This window comes from Anas platyrhynchos, chromosome 1 (assembly GCF_047663525.1).
Source record: "Anas platyrhynchos isolate ZD024472 breed Pekin duck chromosome 1, IASCAAS_PekinDuck_T2T, whole genome shotgun sequence".
In the NCBI taxonomy this organism is placed as follows: domain Eukaryota; kingdom Metazoa; phylum Chordata; class Aves; order Anseriformes; family Anatidae; genus Anas; species Anas platyrhynchos.
In genome coordinates this window covers 168,597,161-168,615,927 of record NC_092587.1, presented here as the reverse complement: position 1 = coordinate 168,615,927, position 18,767 = coordinate 168,597,161, and the positions used below count along the sequence as shown (strand labels likewise).

The following is an 18,767-nucleotide window of genomic DNA, read 5'->3' as shown; positions in this document are numbered from 1 at the left end:
AAGGAAAATGTAACAAATTAAACACAATATGAGATTTCTAAAAGTGCTTATGGAATATTAAGAAACAGAAAACATTTTTATTCAAGCAAAGAGCACTGTAATATCCAGTAAAACTGAATTGTTAGCATGATTCTTTTAATTACTAGAAAGCCACTAGGGATAAAAAAAAAAAAAAAAAAAAAAAAAAAAAGACTCTGGTTCTAATATTTTTACTTATACATCAAAACAATCTATTCCATAAATAAAACTAATTATTTAACAGGAAATAATAACAGTACATTTTTTTAACATTCATAAAGATACATTCCATTAAAATGTAGCACAGATGCTTTTCATCTCTGTTATTATATACTGTATGTTATTACTGTTTGATATCAGTGGCAGCGGGCCTGAAATCATCCTCTACTCTTCTGAGTATCATAGGAAATTGTAGTGTATGAAGAACTGTAAAACTCTTATGAGGTATTATCACATTAGTAAAATCTATGAAAGGTACAGTATTGTCTTCAAATGGTAATTTAAAACATGAAATTGAAAACCATAAACACTTGAGCATTTATTCATGTGAATTTATTGAGATAGAAGGTGACGGTTTGCTTGGTTTTAATGTAGGTTAGTCAAACGAGAGTTGGATATGCCTAGCAGAATTCCATTTGCAGTCTACCCCCCTCTGATGGACTTCACTCAAGCATATTCTGCTAACCAGCTGTTTGCTGTCTGGATCTGTTGCTTGTCAAGTTGCCTAAAGACCACTGAGTTTGTGAGTCAATCTCAATGAGGCCAAAACACAAATATAAACCAAACTCTTTGAAGGTCTTAATGACATATATTCTTGTTTTTTGAAGTGTGCGACTGATACTTGTCATTGGTATTCAAATTATGCAGTCAGTAATAGCAGTAATTTTCCTCCTATAAGAAGCTTTTGAATTCCTTATGTTAAAAGTGGCGGTTCAGTTGGAGGAGGTTGGAGGAGGAGATTAAGAGATTACATCTGAGCCACCTGCTGTATTAGGGTGAACCTATACTAATTACATTGATAGAAAAAGAAAAAAAAAAGAAAAAAAAAAAGTGTGTGTATAATTGCCCCTCACTGTTATTTGTAAAATAAACTGGTTTGATAGAAAGCCCACAGACTCATATAAACTATCACAGTGCAATACTAGGAACCTTTAACAACTTCACTAATGCTCAGTATAATCATTTTAACAGGTAATTTGTCTGTGCTGGGATTAAAGAGATCCAGTCTGGCCAGTGAAGCTGAACAGCTGATAGATCGGTAACAAATGAGAAAGCATGAACATTTTCCATGTTGTTTGAGGAGCTGTTAAAAATACATTAATAAAAGAGGTATTACCTTAACTCATCCCCTATGAGGGAATTTGCACTGGTACTGATAATCCATACTAATGTTAAGCCATCATAAAACTGTAAAAAAATCAATTACAATCTGTAACAGAAAATGCTTTGATGTGACAAAAATGTCATCTGCAGACAGTTATTTAGCCAGTCTGCCTGGGAAGATATTTCCAACAACTATTAAAGAAAAATAAACAAAAAGTATGTAAAAAATACACCATTGCTTTGCAAATTTATTGAGAGCAATCAAAATTAAGATTCCAGTTCTTTTAGATTGCATTAGTTAGGGCATCTTTAAAGATCTTTAAAGGTTTCTTGTTTCAGATTGTTGAACTGATTTAAACAAGTATAGTCCCAGTCCCCAGAGATTTATTTATTTATTTATTTATTTATTTATTTATTTAAAGTACTAATGGGACAATCCCTTTTATCAGCCTTGGGTGTTTCTATCCCATTCTGCATGGTTGAAGTCACACTATTACTGTGGATTAATCTGTTGTGCTTTGGAATCATAATTACATATTGACAAGTAAAACTATGAGACCTAAATAAAGGGGATTTAAGCTATTATCTGAGCATTCTCATGGGACAAACCTAAAGGGGCATCAATTATTTTGCCACAGGCTAACTTATTTTCAATTTTCCTTTCTTGAGTGGCATGAAGTACTTGGAGAAAAAGAACTATAGAAATAAAAAATAAAAATAAAAATGCATGGCAAATGTAGCATGGTTATCAGAAAGACTTACTACATGTAAATAAAATAAAAATAGATAGTCTTTATTAGGAAAATATTCAACATAAAGCACTTTATTAATACAAAGTGTATTTTTGCTTCTTAATTATTTTTTTCTTTGTTCAGGCTTTCCTCATCTTAGATAGCTTTGATTACATTTCTAAATACTTACCCACAATGTCGAAATGTAGAAAGATCTAATTTACTGAACAGTACTACTGCTAAATTATTAGTCAGAGTGTTTTCAAATCATCCACTAGTTGATAAAACTGGGTTAACAAAAAACATATAGAGAATAAATCACAGAATTACAGAATCACAGAATTTCTAGGTTGGAAGAGACCTCAAGATCATCGAGTCCAACCTCTGACCTAACACTAACAGTCCCCACATAAAACAGCAAATTAGAAGAAGTGTGTCATAATCAATTAAGCTTTCATTAAATTTTCTTGACTTGGTAATGAACCATTCAAAGATGTATTTCTTATAAGCGTACATAAGATGGCAAAATTCTAATTTGAATTACATTTAAATACATAAAGCACATGTTCAGGAACGACTAAACCATTCCCACTTGACATACTGTAAAATCACTCTTTAGAAATCATTTTTTATGTTTGAAAACAATGTACATCCTCCCTATTTTCATATTCCATTTAGTCTTTACCCATATTTTCAAGAACATGGCTATACAGAAGTAATAAATACCAACTATGTTATGTCTAGCATTTGCATCCTTCAAAAAATCTTTCTACCAATCTTTTGGCTTAAATTAATAACCAAAATTCAAACCAAAATATCAAGTCAAAAAAATTCAACAAAATGAAATCAAACAGAAAAAAATATACATCCACATAAGTACGTGCAAAATTAAAAAAAAAAAAATCTTTACATTTATGAAGAAAAGGAAAACTTCAATGGAAACTTGCTATAACATGAAGAATATGAAGAATGACTGGAAAATTTGCATCTAATCATATAAATAACATAAAAGCACATAATTATGCATGCTTGCATCATTTGTTCTTAAATATTTGATCTTCTACAAATAAGTCTCACTATGAAACACTGTAAGCACTGTTTGGATTGGTTTCACTGAACTCGTATTAAATTTATTGTAAAATCATAAAAGTATATTGCCCATGGTAAGAAAATTCAATGCAACTACTTTTTTAAGGTTAACTTTCATTTTTGCTTGAAGGTTAGGGTTTACAAATATAGGAATATATATCATCCTTCTATACATGTTTCATTGAGTTGGGGTCCCTAGTCTCTCTCAACGATACATACGAAGTGCAGTGTGTCATAGCTCAAGTCAGCATTGTGGTTACTTGTAAAGCTCCATAGCAACCGAAATAGAACCAGCCTATTCTGGCAATAGGAGATTGCTTTCATATTTTACTAAGATTGGGTGTTCCACTTGAGTTGTAGAGTAGTGGGTGCCTTACTGTTAAAAAAAAAAAAAAAAAAAAAAAAAAAAAACAGTCAGAGTTTTGGCTCTTTAAAAACATTTAGTAACTTTTGCTGATGTTCAGTAAGGTATCAGTTTAGGGGCAATTCATTGAAAGATTACATGATTATATATCAAATGAATAAGCTTTACAAATTTTATTTAATTAAATGGAGAAGAACGAGTATGAATCTAAACCAGAGAAAAGTAACATAAAAATCAAAACAAACAAACAAACCAAGGAGGAGCAGAATGACACAACTATAAGGCGATGGCTTAATAATTTTGACCTTTCCCAAGGGAAGGTATGCAAAATCAAGTAAATGAATGAAAACCTAAAGGTTTCCCATGTGAAATTTGTATCAAACTGTTCGTTAATGAGACTGTAGTTTGATGACTTATACTCTTTTCTTCTCTCTCCAACTATAAACAACCAAAAAAGGGTGTTGGATGATTTCAAATTCTACTGCTGACCTCTTTGGCAGGTTTCTGCACTGACCGCAAAGTTTTTGTTTTGTTTTTCCTGTAAAATATGCTTACAAAGGGCATAAAGAACATCCACAGTCTCTTGCATCCTCACTGGTGCTCTTCAATGTAGTGAAGCCCACAGAGGAGTATAATGTGGCTAGAATTGTTGAAGCAGCCAAGAAGGTAGTGCAATTTCGTATATCCAAACTGTTTTGCATTTGGCCACCTAACAAGTGATTGTCTGCCTGCAGACACAAGAGTGGAAGGAACAATCATTCCCCAGGGAGATGGTACCCAAACGCCACACACATAGGATACCCACTGTATGCCTTATGAACATTTGTATGCCTCCAAGTGACAGCTACATAAGCACGTTTTAAAGCTGTACACTGCTTTGTAATTTTCTGCCTACTGAGGTCTTGGTTCTCGTTTTTGGTTCTGAACCCTATCTCTTCAGTTTGCATCTTTGATTTGTGCAATTTTATACTTAATTCCTATCTCTAGCTAGTTCATACAGGTTCTAAGGTGTACTTTTCCATACTTAGTCCAGATTCTCCTGGTTATGTGAACTCTGAAATTATTTGATTTTTCTTTGTCCCTTTGGATTGGTGTATATGTATTCTCTTACACATACGTGGACTCTATGGCCTAGTGATCATGGTTTCTAGAAATCATGGTTTCAAAGTAATCACAGCATTCATTGTGTTTTGGGTTTCTTCCTTCTACTGACTAGTGCCATCATGTTTACTTTATCGCTCTCCATCATGTACCAAACCTGTCTACAGGCTGAATTCAGCCCAAGACTAATACTAAGCTTGATCAGCCATATGTCATAGACTGGAACTGCTGCCAATGGGTTGCCCCATTTATGATCCAAGCAGATACACTACATAAAGCCTTTTCTACAATTGCTGCATCTTCTGTGCACTCAGGGAAGGTTCTCCTTACTTATTACTTGGTTGAAAAGCATTTGTACTCTGCTACATATTGCTAGTTCCTTCTATTACTCTTCCTCTCTACTTTGCTTTCCAGATTTCTAGACGTAGTGAAAACCACTAATACAGGAAAATACTCCAGGAGTAGGAAAAGAATAGGCTGATACTTTTCTTAAATCTTTTATTTTATGTAAAAGATAATATATTATATTATATCATATCATATAATATCATATAATATCATATCATATTGTTATAATAATAGTATATTGTTATTGTATATTGTAATATTATATATAATATTATATTATTATATAAGGTTATACATAATTGTAGAGATATAATGTATCAAATGATCTTTCTAGCACAGAATGGAGTGACAGTTTCTTGTGGTAGGACAAGACTCCAGGATCCCACCTCTTTCAGGGAAATCTTTCAATACTTATCTCTCTTGGGTGGTGATGCTCCATTTAATAGGCTATTAAGGAAAATAAAACATTCCTTATTTTCTTTTCCCAGAATTATTAATGCCTCAGATACTTACTCAGGTCCACAGAAGCTATTTAAATTTATGTTTAGAACTGGATTTTTAATTGTGAATTGCAGCATCACTTTAGAAATTTAATCCGAATCACAAGTGGACAGTTTAGTGACATATCAAATCTTTTTTCTGACCATTTCTAATTCTTTATCTTAGGCATTCTTTTTGTCAGCATGCTGAATGCTTGAATACTGTTCTTTGGTAGTAGGAACTAATACTAAAGAAACTAATTTTCTAAATTTTAAGCTTCCAGAGATCAAGTGTATCTCTCAGCTGTTGCCTAACTCCTCAGCAGGGCGTTTGCTGTATTAACTAATAGTTAGCCACATAAATGACTTTATAATATACAAGACAGGTGAAAGTGAACTGTGGAACAATCCAGCAGGTGTCTAGATCAAAACCTGGGAAAACCATACTGTAAATGGCATGATCAGGTACCTTTTCAACAAATATAGCTGCCTAAATTCTTTTTTGTTGTTGTTGTTAATTTATTCCTAAAAATGTTTCTAAACATAACCATTCAAAAAGATGTGGTGTCTGATTCTTGTAAACTTCTTACAGCATGAGCTATGCCTTAAACTGTTCACAAGAGTAACAACTTTTATTCAGAATGTGAATTATGGAGTTTTAAAGTTTCATTAAGCCATTAATGAGCATGTTCAACTGCAGAGAACTTCAGTACATGCTGGACTACTGTAAATTAGGACAAAACGTATTCCTTAAATAATTAATTGCAAGTCATACCCATAATAAATACTGTAATTTAAAGTTTGCTTTACAGCTATTAATTGTCAATCAATATCATGCTTCCTTGGAAGAAACAGATATTATTTTATTAATAATAACATATTGATATTGCTATTCTTTACATTCAGTAATCACAGTTTAATAAAATCCATAAATGGCAATGGACTCAATTGGTCTTACCAGACATTTTTATTCAAACTCTGAAAATACAAAGTAAAAATCTCTCTTGCTGATACAGAGATGCTGTAATAGGGACAATTTACTCTAGGTTTAATGTAAACTTTAGACTGAAGCACAAAGCTTCCATAGTATTTTAGCATGCAAATCTACGGTTTCAAGTTAGGCAGAAATAATTTTGAGTGATGTCTCCTCTTAACATCAGGGGAGTGCTTACCTCCCTCACTTTACTTTGTACATGGCAGGCCTCCAAAACTCCTACTGTTAAATCTGAATTAATTAGCCTTAATATGTATAATATTTAACATTTTCAGAAGCTATGCATTAAATCTGTAGCCTAAAACTTCTAGTTAAGGAATGAATCCAGCACTTCAGGGCTTTACATACATTTCTCTAATACCCCTTGCCAAGTGGATGTTTAAGTGCAAACTGTAGTAAAGTTCACATCACCTGGATCTGTTCCTGCAAGATTAGTGGAATAACATCTTAGTCTGAAAATGGTCTTTTTCTTCCACAGCTTTTTAGTCTCTACTCTAAGGCTTGTATAAAATATGAAATAGGAATAATGAGTTTTAATTTTTAAAGACATTAAATACCTTGAACAAGCTGGTTAAGAATTGTAGAGCGACTTTGTCACCAAAAAAGAGCTTAGCAAATCTAGTAAAGTACTACATTAGTTTTCTGTATGCATGATTATATAAATTTGCTTTGTTATCAGTTTCTGAGAACATACGCATTCCTTGAAATTGAATTTCTTCTGAACAATGTTGGATAATAGGTGAGTGAATTAAGTCCTGTCTATTATGCCCTGTCCCTGGAAGTGTTCAAGGCCAGATTGGATGGGTCTTTCGCCACCTTGGTCTAGTGGGAGGTGTCCCTGCCAGTTGGCAGGGCAGTTGGAATTAGATAATCTTTAAGGTCCCTTCTAATGCAAAACACTCTGGTTCTATTCTATAATTCTGTTGATATCACCTTTTTTTTTTTTTGTCGAATGGTGTTAACATTTTAGGGAGGGAGGGAAGGAGGGAGGAAGGAAAGAAGGGAGGAAGGGAGGAGAGAGGACAAAAAAAAAAGGAAAAAAAAAGGAAAGAGGGAGAGAGAGAGAGAACAAGAGAAGGGGGAGGGTGGAAGAAAGAGAAAGAAAAGAGAAAGAAAGAGGAAAAGAGAGAGAAAGAAAGAAGAAAGAGAGGAAGAGGAAGAGGAGGAGGAGGAGGAGGAGGAGGAGGAGGAGGAAGAGGAAGAGGAAGAGGAAGAGGAAGAGGAAGAGGAAGAGGAAGAGGAAGAGGAAGAGGAAGAGGAAGAGGAAGAGGAAGAGGAAGAGGAAGGGGAAGAGGAAGAGGAAGAGGAAGAGGAAGACAGAGGGAGGGAGGGAGGGAGGGAGGGAGGGAGGGAGAAGTGGCAGGGAGAGAATGCTTGGTATATATTTATATAAGTATTCACAAGGTAAACAGCAATCTTAGAATCACACTCTAAAACTGTACACATAATCTGCTCTAAAGAAAATGTTGTTTGTTCAAGTAGGCCAAAGACAAAAAATAGGAAGAGCTTTTTACTCTGCTTTAAATCAAAACTGATGGAGAAGGGTAGACAAAATCTAAGTGGACTGATGAAACATGCAGTCCCATGGGTCATTTTAAAGGGATCATACTCGTAAGAATACCATATAAGGAATCACAACTGTATTTTTATAGGGTCCAGAATAAGGATGATGAATAAAATAAAATAAAATAAAATAAAATAAAATAAAATAAAATAAAATAAAATAAAATAAAATAAAATAAAATAAAATAAAATAAAATAAAATAAATCCTAGTGCATGGTAACAGCAAGATAAGTAAGACCTTGTAATCTGTGGGCCTCATGGCTGTTAATGACAGTTCAAAGGAAACTGAAAGGTCACATGTCAACTCTCTTACAAATATCCAAGCTTTGACTGTAGTAGCTGCAAGGATATTTATGAGATAACAAATAATATACGAAGTGGTGAAGACCTAGAAGAGAGTTTCTGTATTAAACTGACATTCACTGTATGAGCAAAATGTTAAGTTCCTCCCACTACAATTTATTGTGCCCCTGTACTATATGCTAAAAGATAAACTTAAAATGGCATTTCACTATTTATTCTCAAATAGGATTACAACATAGATCACACTACCTGCTATTCTCTGTAAGCAATACCTAAGGCAAACGGAAAGCAAAATACTTTTTATGCTGAAGACTATCTTAATACCCATTTTCCATGTAACTGCTGTCATCCCAACAACGTATTTCCAACTGTGAGAACACAGATAGCTTCCTGCAGAGCTTCTAATCTCAGGGCCATTTTGCAGAGCAGCCAGGAGGATGTGCTAGTGTAATGAGAAAGCTGGTAACTACTGCCTAGAGATGTAACACTTCATGTCTGCTCACTTCTCAAGCTCTGTTGGCTTGAAACAGGAATCCTAGTTTGTCTGCTTGGCTCGTAAATCTTTTCTTCCCTAGACAGCAGCACATTATTCTCACACCAGATAGCTTAACTTACTGGCTGCTTACAGAACTCCTGAGATCTCTTTTAATTATATACAAAACTAACACACGAGTTTCATAAAATACTTTCAAGTCAGTCAAGACTGCTAAATATTTGGATTTGAAGTAAACGTGATTATTTTTGGATTAAAATGGTACATTTACACTGCAAGTAAACAAGAAGTATATCAAAAATCAAGGCTGACTAGTATGTACAAAGTTGCACAATGGACTTTAGAATCCCAGATTTACTTAATTTAAAAGACAACATAGGGTTATTTTGGGGAAAAGACTCTGAAGTAGGCAAAGAAAAGACACAATTTCAGTCCTTTCCCCCCTCCCCTCCCAATAAGTTTAAAAAAATCTTTTGCTTGACATAATTTCCCTGTGGCATCGTGCCACCTGCACATAGCCATCCATAACTCTTCTCCTGCTTGAAACAATCTTCAACATGCCACTCTCGTTAATGACTGAGATACCCCCTGATGGTGCTTAACATTTAATAGCGCTAGAGCTCCACGTTTGCCCAAACAACCTTTTCCATTTACCTTACCTCAAAGGCGTTCTAATTTTTCTTCGGAGACAGAAATCCTTTAAGCCCATTGTATCCTTAGGCTACAAATTTACTGAGATTTAGGTTTCCAATAAGAGCACCAAGATGAATGCCACCTTCTCATTTATGAATCAATTTTTGCCCATCGGCTTTTCAGTGTTATTACTTTTTATTTTATTTTACACTCAAAGGGGAGAACCTTAGGAATACATACATAGAAACACACACACACACAATATTTGGGGAAAAAATAAAGAGGACATATTTGAAATCAGAACTGAATAAAACTTATAGCATATTCTCCTCAACATATCCTTAATATCTCACATAACGTAGTCACAGATGAAGTATCTTTCTCATCATAAAGACTCTTATTTTGATCATCAACACATACCAAAAAGGAAAGCATGCTGTTTCTTAGCATCATGAGGTATTTTTTTGTATAATTCTTGTGAGTGGTTAAAGAAACACTTTTTCATGCACCATAATTCGGCTGACACTCTCATCCATCTCCATGTTTCTGATCTCAATGCAGACAACATTGTACTTTTCAAAATTCTGTAAAGAAGGAGTAGCACGTGAAAAAATATATATATATATTTGCCTGAACTACAAATCCAGTGTTCATCTTTTTCAGCTAAATTTCAAACAGATCAAGAGATAAACTAAATGGTTTAGACAGTTTAGCTAAAGAACCATAATTTTCAAATTACTGACTTTCAAATTCTGCTTTATTTCATTTTAATCATGTTTTGACAGAAATGAATAATGAACTTCATGTAAAGCCTAACAGACTAAATAGTTCTAATTAGAGAATGATGTGGTCAGTGTCATGTAGGTCATAGTCTAGATAAACTAAAATCCAGTTTTAACTACTTGCTGGAGTCACATACTATCCTTGAAGCATGGCTCAGGATTCATCCCATTTGAGGGACAACATAAAGATCAAAAGCATGTATTGATCTAAAGTTAAACTGCCGCAGCAGAACTCTCCTTCACTGCAGAAACACTCTGTGTAAAAACAGAACTGCCATACTACCAGGTGACCAGGTGATGTTTGCCAAATCCTGATGGCATGAGATTAGGATTTTAACTGCAATTACAACAGTTGTAACCATGCTTTTAGTTACATAATTAGGTCATATGAATTTGTTATTATTTTTTTTAAAGGAATAGGTTCAGCAAATTATCTCAAGAGTTCATAATCTACCTAGAAAGCTCAAACAACTCAGCAGAATCTTTATGAAGTGTAGCATTTGGGAATTTACCTGTAAAGATTTTTCTGGACAGACAGAAAACTTTCAGGTTAGCTCAACCACAATAATAATAAAAACATTGACACTGAGTTCAGTATTGTCTACATACATGCCTAAAGGGTACTCCTGATCAGTGGGTTACTAGGTCCCAAGAGACTATGTAAAAACAGAGACACTGACCACTGTGGTGGTTTTACCGTGCTGGGCAGCTAAACACCACAACCGCTCTCTCACTCCCCCTCTTTTAGATGAGGAGGGGAAGAAGTAAAACAAAGAACAACTCACGGGTTGAGATAAGGATAATTTAATTAAAGGGAAATAATAATAATAATTAAATAAAGATTATTATGAACTAAACAATTTAACTAAAGGGAAATAAAAATGGAAAGGGGAAAAGGGATGGGGAAAGGGAAAATAAAAAGAAGGGAGGAAAACAAACAATTAAAATAAATGAAGGCTATATGGAAGTGCAGAGGAAAGAAATTACTCTCTACTTCCCACAAATGAGCGATGATTGAGCACGTCCTTGAAGCAGGGCCTCAATGCACGTAGCCGGTGTTCGGGAGGAGGACCAACGTTTTCCCAACGAGAGCCCATCACCCCCCTCTTCTTCCTGTTTCCACCTTTTATTGCTGAGTGTGACATCAAATGGTATGGAATATCCCTTTGATTGGTTTAGGTCAGCTGCCCTAGTGATGTTTCTCTCCTCACTTTTTGCCCACCCCCTAGGAGGTTTAGAGAGAGGCCCGATGCTGTGCCACTGCTGCTCAGCAGTAGACACAACACTGGTGTGATAACACTGCTGTTCCAGCTACAAGTACAGAGTACGGCACCGTATGGGCTGCTGCCAGGAAAGTTAACATTCCAGCCAGACCCAGTACAATAGGGTGTACTATAACATAATGAGTCAAGATTGTTTAACTCCACAAAGTAGACTGCTCCATTTATTTCACTCTTTTTTTTTCTTTTTTTTTTTTTCCATGTCCTTATTCTGCTAATGTATTTTACATCTGGATTTCCAGTTGTAAAGACAGAAGGTAGAAGTGATGTAAGCAATTCTGGTTTTACTCTCCTAAATATGCCTTGTACTCAGATGAGGAGAAAAAAAAGGGGGTAAATACCAAACAAAACCAAAATAAAACAAACAAAAAAACCCTTTCAAGACTGCTGTTGCTTGCATTTGGAGAGTAGGTCTTGCATAACAAACATCAGGAAAAGCCATTTTCAAAGGTTATCTGAACTCATGTTAAATAGTTGCCTATTCAACCAAGCGAAAAATAGATCCAAAGGATGAAATAATAAAACACCAGGGACAAAAGATCCACACACTATTTAGCAGAGAATGAGGCTCTCTATAATGGAAACATAAGCAGAGTCTCTTACAGTACTTTCAAAAAAATGATTGCAAGCAAAGTCTTGTGAAACATTAACGTATTCTGTGACAGCTGTTTGCAGTTTTTCCTTTTAAGCTGTTCACAGTTGTATGTCAGGGCAGTAATTTTAAGAAAATATAAAGATCTGAAGACTTTTCCAGATTCAGGCATGCAATAAACATATACTCACCTGGAAATAAAATATAGCGGTATTGCTGGGTTAAAAAAAAATAAAAATATTTTGTGTTGTGTGAATGATTCTAGCCCTTGAATTTTCTAAAATGCATTTTTCAGGTTTAGATATGCATTATTTAACATTCAGAATTAATTTTCATAGTTACTGGATAAGCCATTATGAATGGCAATGCATTATAGTTAAGAGGGGAAGGAAGAATGGAGAACATGGTACAAAGCATCTGAAGCGTTTCTTGCACTGCTTCAAAAATAAATAAATAAATAAATAAAAATAAATGTTTCTTGTTTTGCTGAAGCAAGAAGGTGATATTTTTACAAAAATGTGTTTCAGATAATGCAGACACCCATTCAAAAAGTTGCATTATTATATATTTTCAATATCTTTAGGAGCCCTCATCTTAATTTTGGTTTATGATGGTAATGAAGGACTTCTATTTTTATTTAAAGTATGTTTGTTTCTTTGTTTGTTTGTTTAACAACTAAAAGGAAAAATTTCCTTTAAAAAATTAACACAGATATTGCTAAGCACTGTTGTTATACTCTGACTGTATAGCCTAGTCTCCAAACAATCTCTGAGAGGCAGTATAAATGAGGTGAATGATACACATAGGTCACTTAGAAGCTGTAAGAGCTTCTATTGAGCAACCCAGATTGGCAAATGTGATGATTTTTCTTCCCAGTTTCCCTTTTACTCATATGGAAAGCAAAGCCCTGTACTATTGAAGTGGGTTATTTGGTACGGTTACATCCTTTGTAAGAAGACATGCTGAAATGGCAGACTGACATAGCTTCTCTATAGCTTCTTCACATAAGAAAACAGGAAAATGAACTGTGTTTAATATATTCTAGTTTCTTGCAGCCACCTCTTCTCACTGACCCCAATACAGGTGAGACACGGATTATCTCTGGCTTTATGCCTCCAGTAATGTTCTCATATGTCACTAAGGAAGCTTACCTTCCTAGGTAGGAAACACTTATAGAATAATGCAGCTCTTTTAAGAGAAAGCTTGCTCTTTTGCACAGAAAGATTTTGCTGAGGAAGCAACAGCTTGAACAAAATTTGGATGGCAGCAGGGGAAGAAAAGTAGTTCTTTCAGCATAGTTCCTATTCTGAAAATGTATACTCATGGCAATAACCTTAGTGACATGGCTGGATCCTTGTCTGAAACACAAATAAATATACATTCCAAACATTATTTTCTCATAAGTTCATTATGTAAAATTAAGAAGAGTTTTGATATCCTTTGCCAAAACTCCTCAAATATGCCAATGACAATGCCACAGAGTCAGTACTTGACAAATTTCTCTTACATGCATCAGTAGGGACTGGATGGATAAAGCATCCTCAGGCAGTTATAACAGAAACCAAGACAGTAGAAAGCTAGAAATTAAAAGAATATAGGATAGTTTGAAAACATTATGTTTTAACCTCACTGGTAACTTCACTGGTAAGGAGTAGGATTTATTGAATAATATTTTTCTCAAAACTCTGAGGCTGTTTTCTTAGGCAACAGTTTTTAAATAATATATATCAGTTGTGGTGGGTTGACCTTGGCAGGCTGACAGGCCCCACCATGCTGCTCTCCCACTCCCTCTCCTCAATAGGACAGGGGAGCCAGTAAGAAGGAAAAGCTCATTGGCCAATATAAAGACAGAGCGATCACTTACCATTTACCATCACACACTAAATAGACTAAACTTTGAGTAAAATAATATAATTTATTGCCAGTTAGAAAAACACAGTAGAATGGTGAGAAAGAAAAAAAAAAAAAAAAAAAAAAAAAATCTAAAAATCTTTCCTCCCATGTCCCTTTCTTCCCAAGCTCAACTTATCCTTCATTCCTGACTCTGTCTCCTCCCACCTCAGCCCTGTGGCACAGCACAATGGGAAATGAGTGCCACAGCTGATCCATAACAGCTTCACTCTGCTTCTCCTTCCTCCTTACACTTTTTCCCAGTTCTGGCATCAGTCCCATGAAGAGGACCCATGACATCAACTGGAGCTCTCCAGGTTCCTTCAGAGTACATTCACCTGTTCTAGCATGGGGTCCTCTGTGCGCTGCAGTGTGGATGGAAAATATCTGCTCCAGTGTGATCATCTCCACAGGCTACAGGGAAATTACCTACTCCACTCTGGTATCATCCACAGGCTGCAGGGGAATCTCTACCCTAACACGACCGGAGCACCTCCTGCCCTTCACTGACCCTTGTTGTGACCCCTGTTCACACCCTTGTTTCTCACACTTATTTCCTTACTACTTACACTTCTGTGGAGCATTTTGCCCTTTTGTAAATATATCTTGGCTGCTGGCTCTGGGCCAGAGGCCTAATTCTGTCATGCAGTAGAGCCGTTAGAGCTGGCTGGAACCAGCCATGTCCAGCATGGGGCAGCCCTTGACTCTCGTCACAGAGAAACCTGCAGAATCCCACTGCCAGCACCTGGATACCTGTACCCAATACAGCAGTGTATAATTCTGGAAAACATATCCAACTTTTTTTTTTTTTTTTTTTTTTTTAAGGAGAGAAAATATTAAGTGAAAGAGGCTGGAAAATAACAATATTTAGCAAACTGAGAATATATGCACATGTTTAATAGTATAGAGACAGATTGAGAGAAGAGATAGAGACTCTATGTAGTTGTAGAGAAGTTTTCATATATTGTTCTGATTTATAGTCAAGATTAAACGTGAAAAATGAAATATTTATCTTTTTAAAATCTAGTTGAAGCACTTGAGCCAGAAAGGTTAAAAAAAGTTCAAGGAACAATCACACAAACAATTTAAGGCCATGATTTATGTAGCAGGTTCAGTGTGATAATGAGGAAAACTGCTAATCAGTGCCCACAGATATTAGATAATAAATTCAATAGGTTGAAATGGATATTTGTAGTGCAGCAAACATTAGTCTGATGACTGAATTAATCTTCACACAGAGAAACTCTTGCATGCCAAATTTTTTTTTAGGACATGACATGCTAATGAAGTGTTATTTGGGAAGCTGAAAGGGAATTAAGTGGCAAAGTTTTGAAAAGAAACTCATGAAAACATTTGAGCAAACTGGAAAAGGTAATAGGTAAGGGACTCATTCTTTATTACGCTTCATATGACTGAATATAAATGGTTTGATTAGTACAGTGTATCAGAGAACTTGCTATGCAAGACAGAACTAGAAATAATCAAAATGCTTTATAATTAGCAGATCTTGCTGGCACATTTGCTGGATAAGGAGGAAAAGCCATGTACGCCTGTGCCCACATGGCTGGAAGTTTAGATCTCTGTGCTAATTAACTTTTTATTCCTGATCATCAAACAAATGTGCTTACAGTGGTAACTAAGGATTTCTTTCCTCAAATATCTTGACTGAAGGCAGCAACCTTGAAAAATAAAACAAAACAAAAGAACAACAAAAACACAACAGCAACAACAACAAAAACAATGAAAACCATTGTTTTTCTTCCCTTTAAAAATGTCTAGTTTCTATTATGGGGCACAACTAACTGTTATGGTAGAAAGAATTATTTTCAAGTTGCTTTCAGTTTTGCCCTTTAATACACAGATCAATGGCCTAGTCTGACAAACCTCTCAGAAGGCAGGTTATCTGCAAAATTGATCCTTAACTAGAGAAAGAAGTTCAAGATTATTTTCAATTATTTAATTTTATTTTCTTTTTCTATTTTTAACTAGTCATCTCCCAAGGGTTTTAAACTGGAACTTTGCTGAACTATCATCCAGAGACATACAACTAGCTAAACAATTTGACCTGTTTTGATTCTGAGTGGCTCATTCAAATGATCATAGCTGTGCAATAAATTCCATCAAAACTAAAAACACTGTTCATTACTTAGGTAGATACTAAGCCCAAGTATATAGATATTAATTATCTCTTCCACTGGAAAAAGAGATTTGTTTTTTTTTTTTTTTTTTTTTGTTTATGTGTTTGTTTGTTTTTATGGTGGTAGTATTAAAGCATTTAAAGGTCGAAGTATTTAATCTGGGTTAAGAAGTAATACATGCCAAATTTATTTGAGTAAACAGTATTCTGTCCATATTATCTTTGTCATATTTCCCTAAGAATGCAGATACCACTCTGTGTGCCTCTCACATTAAGCAGATTCATTTACATATGACTTACACTTTCACTTCAGATGCACTGAATAGAACATATATAAATTACACTTATTTGTGGAAGTAATACTACATATGATACAAAAAGACAAATAAAGCCAAACCTGTTCATATAGTATTCGAGTTAGTGGAGACGTGCCATATGCAAATACTTCCTCTATACATTTCAGAGGTCAGTGCTATCTGTTCTTAGGCATTACATCTGGCACCAAGACAATGTAACACCATTATACAGATTTTAATGGACAACCTAAGCAGAAAATTAGAGTACTACTGTCAATGAACTGCCAGATTTATGAGATACTGTATACCTTAGACAAAGCAGAATACAACATGGAGTAGGCTGGCATCTTGTGATGGGCAGACATCTGACAAGACCATAAAGGAAAGAAGCTGAATTAAACAACATGATATTCATTTTTTCACCAAACTAAGCACCCTCTTTCTTGATTTGGGTTATTTTCCAGTTTTCTCAGCAATTTTGCAGGCTTCTAAGAAAAAGTATTCTTCCCTTCATGTTTGTTGAGTTGGCAGAATGATTCGTGGACATTTTTGTGACATAAATAAAACACTTTTCTGACTTCTGAGCAGCACAGAGCAGTTCTTAAATGTTTCAATGTACATGGAAGATTTACCTACACCCATGTCAGTTCCTCAGCACTCTATTTTTCATGTACCATGCCTACACTGTTGCGTATAATCAATCCACCTGGCAATTTTACTGACACCTTCCAAGCCCCAAAACATTCTTTTTTCTGCCTCTCCAGTCTAATCTTCTTTTCTTTCCCTGGACTTGTGCAACAGATTAAGCAATATCAACAGTCACTCCTAAATCTACCTCACTGAAAAATACACTCTATCTTTTCACCAGCCCAAACATATTGATTTCTAAATTAAAGACATGAAATATAGACAGATATTAACATACACTGCTACCAGGATTTATTGTGTTAGTGTGTGAAGACACAGACCTACAGTGGTTGAATATGAGTACCAGCAGGGGATACTTCTTTCTATTTTTCCTATTTTACGTGGATTTTTTTTTTTTTTCTGGAGAGAAAATATTAGAAAAAATAGAATCTTAGAATAAATCAGGTTGGAAGAAGTCCTGAGATATCATCTATTCAGATCTCTTGCTTAAAGCAGATACAAAATCAGTTTGGACTAAGTTGCAGAAGAATGATAGACCTGAAAAAAAAAAGAAAAAAGAAAAAAAAAAAAAGAAAAAAAAAAAAAACACGTAGAAGAAACTAATTGAATGCTGTTACTGGCTACAGAAACAGGGAATAAGTAGTACATCAAAATACATGTATATTTTGGCTGATACTTTGTTAAAAGTTTGATAAACAATTAAGATTTTGAAAATGGGGAATATTTTCGTTAAAAACAAACCAATCATTTTTTCTGTCTGTTTCAATGAAAGCTCCACCAGCTTATACTAGTGGTCTAACAATTTTAGAGTTTCTGTTGTTAGCTAACCTGTAGCTGAAAATTGTGAAGGTTAGTGACAACCACATGGTTTTTGTACTTCTCAAGTTTATACTCTGCTTTAAGAAAAGTTTAAAAAATACATTCATGAACATCAGCCGATTAAAATACCAAATATATTTTCTTGTAACGATCATTAAAAGACAAAGTAAGTGATTACAGACATTTTAACACAGTTCTGTTGGTCCTATTTTCTATGCTGCTTTGGGCAGCATAGAAAAGCTGTTCTGAAACTAAAGTGATGTAACATACGAATCTCAGTTTGTACGCTAAATTAATATATTTGAAAATATTTTCTTAAATTCACTTTTATGCCTTAGCTTTCAACTAAAGTTTTCATTGAAAGTTCTCTAAATTAGAGGGAAGAGTAGAATATCCTTTTAGTCAAGCACTCAAGCAAGAGAGAGAGAGACATAAAAAGTCTCAGAAAATGTTCCTCTAAAACTGAAAGGCTGTGGCCCATGAGTCTCTTTTGTACTAAAATATCTTCCAAGGGACCAAAATGTTATTTCTTAAATGTTCTTTACTGTTCTTTTATAAAGATTCTTTTTATTTATTCATGCATGTTCTTGTGGAACCATCTGCTTACCCTTCAGCCCAAAAGTGAATAAACATGCAAAGCAACTTATTATTTCGCTATTCTAGCATTCTTCATTATTGATTAATCAGACATTTCAAAGTGAAACTCTTTCATAATATTGTTTTCTTTGTTTGCAAAATGACTTGGATAAACTCACAAGTGCCTCTAAAGTCACAATTTTCATCCCATTTGTCTTGTTTTGACATGAATTCTTCCTTAATTTATGCAAAAAGTAGCTCAAAAGTGCTGGCTGACTTTGAAGATAGAAAGTGAATATCAATATAT

The 18,767-nt window shown here is 34.7% G+C and overlaps 1 protein-coding gene and 1 long non-coding RNA gene across 5 annotated transcripts in view; both read right to left on the bottom strand.

Annotated features, from left to right (window-relative positions):
* The window catches only part of PCDH9 (protocadherin 9), a 735,508-nt gene that overhangs the window by 237,590 nt on the left and 479,151 nt on the right, over positions 1 to 18,767 (bottom strand). The gene's annotated exons all lie outside the window — the stretch shown is intronic.
* LOC140001486 (uncharacterized) lies at positions 329 to 11,493 on the bottom strand. Its single transcript, XR_011806725.1, has 3 exons — positions 11,210 to 11,493; positions 9,861 to 10,024; positions 329 to 3,537 (listed from the first exon to the last, which is right to left on the bottom strand). It is a non-coding gene; the product is annotated as an uncharacterized lncRNA (long non-coding RNA).